General features: G+C 38.7%; 1 long non-coding RNA gene across 1 annotated transcript; it reads right to left on the minus strand.

The window, feature by feature from the left end:
- Nucleotides 1–267: 267 nt before the first annotated feature.
- On the minus strand, nucleotides 268–4,599 carry LOC142034987 (uncharacterized). Its single transcript, XR_012651788.1, has 3 exons — nucleotides 4,548–4,599; nucleotides 3,541–3,626; nucleotides 268–2,215 (listed from the first exon to the last, which is right to left on the minus strand). It is a non-coding gene; the product is annotated as an uncharacterized LOC142034987 (long non-coding RNA).
- Nucleotides 4,600–5,134: the final 535 nt, after the last annotated feature.

Here is a 5,134-nt window from a genome sequence, read left to right on the forward strand (position 1 = left end):
AGGCAAAGTCTCCTCAGACAAGAAAAGGAAAGTTTGGGAAAACTCAAAAGCCAGACTTTCAAACAGTAATTGACCCTCAGACTAATGTGAAGGTAGAACTGTCAAAGCAGAGAGCATGGATGCTTGCAACTCCTGCTAAAGAAAGAAGCCCACTCACAATAAAGATAATCTCACCTCCTGCTGTGAAAGGACTCTCACAACATGCATAAGGTGTTTGAAATGTGAAACTACCATGAAAAGACAACAGAAGACATTCAAATGCCATAGAAGTTTATTACAGAAAAAACATGTTCAGCAAACATTTAAAAAATTTATTACACACTGTATTCAAAAGTGAATATTTCTTCCAATAACTGTTGCTTAGAGTCTCATGCCAGATTCAATTCAATCACCTTAAATACCAAATCAGGATATTCATAGTGGGCCCCTCACCAGCTCAAGCAAGGGTGAGAACAGTGGATGAATGTTCACCCCAATCTCCCATTCCCAAGCAGCATCAATTTGTTGCTCTAGAGTAGTTAAGCAGAGCCCAATTGTACTATGGCCAATGCACTACCTCTAACTTCAACAATTTTCCCTATATAAGGATGTGGCTTAATGTCATGTACCATATTCTGTGCCATGTCAGCAAGGACAACATTGTTTCCAGAAATAAAATTCTATTCCTACCTATGCTCAAATTCAAAGTATTGCACTCAATAATTTAGATTTGGAAAACAAAGCTAAATATTAATGTATTATCTAAAATTACCGATTTTAAGTCAGTTCTGGTAGGCTGGTAGAAGTCATCTTCTTAAAAAAGAAAAAAAAAAAAGAAAATTCTACAGATTCCTGCAACTAAAAATATCTCTTCTGGCAGGTGGAGAAGTTCTGACCTGCAGTTAACCAATACCAATAGTCAAGCTGAAGAATTCTGGGTAAGAGAAAAAAGGGCAACCTTCCACAGACAGGCTTCAGACTTAGCAAGTATAACAAATTATTTTTATTATTACTACATATATATATCACTCCACTCTTGTAGCCATTTCCCCCATTCTTTCAGTACATCCTTGAACTCTTACTAAGTATCACCTGCTCCACCTGGATAATTCAGCTAGCTTTTTTGGAGTACGTGCTTTTCATCTTCTGCTACCTGATAAACAAACTCCTAAGTTTAAGTTATTTTAAAACACCAATGCCCAAATGCAACAAACCAGTATAAGAAGTAGCAGAATTCAGTCTGCAGAATGAGACAGAGATGACACCAAAACTCACCTCTTTTTCCTTCTTCAGTCCCTAACCCCACTCCTTACCAAGTCCCAGATCTGACAAGATGGTGATCATTCACGCTCTAGAAAGCAAGTTCTGAGCAGAGCAGGGTAGATTTAGAAAGAGGACAGGCAAGGAGAAGAGTTTTTACTAGGACGAAAAAGCAGAAGCAAGCAAAATGAACAAAGATGGGTACAACTACAACAACATGTAGGCAGCACAAAGAGACATTTGGGGTTGTTCAGCATTGCCTTGTTGTCTTTGTGCTCTTCAGTGATTAGCAAATTGTGAGAAAAAATATCTGCTTTTACCAGTCTCACTGAGCTGATGAAAGAGCTGAAGAAGTTCATAGCTTCTGACCTCAGCTGAACAGCTGGTCATGATGATAGCATAAGACCCATCATGTCTGGCCACCATTTAAATAAAAATAAGTGGAGCTTTGTGAGACAAAACTTGACAGTTAAAGAACAAAACCTACTTACAAAAAAAAGACAAAACAAAAAAACCCAAACAACAAAATCCACAAAAACCCCCACAAGCCTAACCTGGTATTAATACTGTGTAGGCATATCATTACAAATATCAAAAACTTATGCAGGACTTTAGTAATAACTTTTGGAGTTTTACAAATGCCATGCTACAGACACATTCCATCTCAAATAACCCTCATTACCACAGCTGTACAGTTCAACAGCACTTCTAACAGCACCAGCATGGTGCATGTCCTTTTATGCAAGGATATAAGGTTGATGAGGAGTTACTTAATGTCTCTTACTGTATTCTAATAAAATGAGAAAGGTTAGAGAACTAAAAGTTACTTGAAAACAGAGCTGTGCCAGCAGTTTCCAGTGATGACCTGACATGATTTTTCCTCCAACTGACATCCAAGTAGTTATGGAGTTTACATAGTCCAGCCCAGCACTCATTTCAAATGAACTTTCTGTACCATGTGGTACTCCAGAGACATCTGGAGGATGGAAGAAAATGGTTAAGGAAAATCATTAGCTTATACATTGTCATAGCACTTATTTAGGTTTTCTAAATTAAGCATAAACAATTGAAGAGAAGGAAAGCACAGACAGTGTCCTGCAACAGAATTTGGAGGGTCATTTTAGAAAGGAAAAATGACAAAGAATCCAACGTGAAACACCAGAAAAATGGTGAAGGAAGCTGTAAAACAAAGTCACGGCATTCCCTGTTTGGAATCCTTTCCTGGACTTCCATTCTCAATAAATCTGTGTAGATGTCTTTATTGTACGGAAGCAAATTCAACTTGTGTTCCAAGAGCCATACTGAAACCCCTCCCCATTTTACCTAGCACCACAACTGGTAGCACAAAGCTCCACTGGTCAAACAAAACTCTCTAATAAACTTGTACTTCTATAGCCTTCACAGTGTCCTCCTCAGTAACACTTACTCAAGCCCATTATTTTGGGTAAATTCCCCTGCATGACACCCAAAAACCTCCAACAAAAACCCAACAAAAAAAACCAAACCAAAAAAAACCCCCCCAAAACCCAACACACCAGTAAACCACTTTCCCTGATCACCAGCTGGGTTTTGTTTCTCTTCCACTAGATTTAACGGGCAGCAGAAAATGAAGAAAAAACACCAACCATCCAAAACAATACTCCCTCGTGGTAAACAAAGGGTATCTCTAAATATCCCTGGCAAGTTGTTTTAGTGAGTGAATGACTCTTTCTTTCCTCCTCTGTTTTTTTGTTAAGAGAGAGACTTTTCACAGCAGAATAAAATACTAAGAACATTTAGTTTCTTTTAAAGAAAAGTATTTTCAAACAGATAAAAGAAAGGATGCTCGAACAAGAATTTCTATACTTTATAGAAATAAAAATTTAAAATAAATACTTTAATTTTAATATCATTACTTTCAAAAATACTGACTTTGGGGTTTAGTAAAAGGAGATGGGCTGTTAAACTCAGTGAAGAAGAGTCACCCTCAAATGGTGACATAGTGCAAAGGACCACCTTACCATACCAGAATGAACCATGAGCTATTTCACAGTTTAATTTGTATAAACTAACTGGTGTCATTCAAGCTGTCATGACAAGCCTGCAAAGACTTGAACAGTCTACATGTATTTGGAAACAGAGGTCATTGCTTTGAAGGTCACGAAATGCCACGTAAGACACTACGTGGTTTGCCATGACTATGAACATAGCACAACAAGGCGAGACATTTTTTCTGAGCTTTTTTGGCATGGAAGTCTCGAAGCAAAACATTCTGGCCAAATCCTGCTTGAGTTTGTTTGACTTTGGATATTTTTCTCTCACCTACATGCTCCATTCCACCCCACCGTCTGAACAGCAACGTTATCACAGAGCACAGATGCAGCTGACTATCACAGAGATGGGCATTTCTGAGGAAAAGAGAAATAGCATCAGAAAACTGTAAATAAAGGAGAAGGTAGGAGCAAGCAGACAGAATTGCCTTGCCCATCTTTCCTGCTCTCTTTGCAGGCCTACCAGAAAACACCCTCTGCGCTGTCTGCTGCTTCCCTTCTGTCAATCTCATGGCTGTCTTCACAGGACTTGATAATAGTCCTGTGAGGTAACAAAAAACACTTTGCACAAAACTGGCTTGCTGGAGTACTAAGGCAGAGAAGAGATGAGTAAATAGAGGGAGATAAAGAAGGAAGAGTTCAATGACTTTACGCAAATCAAAAAAAACAAACCCAAAAACCTATAAAATGGGCAATTTTAAAAAGTCAGCCCTGTATGTGTGTGCCAGATTTATTAGATTGCAGGCTCTTTGGAGCAGGGACCACGCAAGACAAGGTGCTTATTCAGTGCTCAAGTACAAGCTTGCCATCAGCTGAGGCTGCCTTTGGACATGACCTCATTGTAAAAACATTACCCTCAATCACAGTGGTCCTTGAAAACTGCCTCCTGGCTAGTTGATCCTTATTACAGATTTCACAGTAGCTATTAGGTATATTTGCATCTGTGTCTTTAAAAAAAATGAGAGAGAGAGAGAGGGAGATACCTGGGGAGTTGCGGGGGGAGAAGTAAAAAAGCACGTCTGAACAGATGATCTTTACAGTCCCCCCCTCCTGCTGCTAGAAGCTTCCCACTCAGCTTCTGCTCCTATTTGTTCATCTTTCTCTGGCAAGAACTACTCTTAACTGTGTTAATTTTCCTTTTTGTGGGTTAATGTTGGGTAACGTGCTTGCAATTGCCCACAACTAATAGATTTCCAGTGATTGACTTTACTGCACTCCTGGCAGTAAGTAGGGCATATTTCTTGAACCAGGGTCATTTTAAGGGATTCCAGAAAGTACCTTCAGACATTTCATGGCTTCATTTAAACAGCTACTTTCTTGGTTCCATGCAGGATTTTGAGCAGGAGGACAGTATCTTCAAAGGGAGGTCATTATCCCCTAGAATATTAAGTGAGAACCATTTCAAGAGTTTGAACAAAGCATGAAGCATGACCTTTTTCCATTTATTTACTTAAAGCTAAACTTGGCAGATATGAAAATATCCAACTGTAGTTAGACAGCCATGATCTCAGCCTCTGGCTGTGCAAAGACATCTTAAATCTGTAGGTTCTGTGCAGATCCAGAGGATTTTTGCCAAAATGTTTCCTGAATAAAATTAAATATTCCTTCATGTTAAGCTTTACATTTTTTTCCTCCTGCTTCCTTCATAGCCTGTTATAATCCCAAATTAAAAATATACAATGCTGTAGGATTAGTGGTGCTTATTCTGCAGTTTCCCAGCCAAAAATGTCTGCTATAATTCTTTAATCATTAAAAAAAAAGGTTAAGTGTCACACATATTCTGCCTTTAAAAACCAGTGAGGCACAGCCTATTTCTAATTACTATCCGTTTACCTGGGAGTGATACAAGGAGAAGGTGAGAAGAT

Source organism: Buteo buteo, chromosome 9, assembly GCF_964188355.1.
Source record: "Buteo buteo chromosome 9, bButBut1.hap1.1, whole genome shotgun sequence".
Lineage (NCBI taxonomy): Eukaryota > Metazoa > Chordata > Aves > Accipitriformes > Accipitridae > Buteo > Buteo buteo.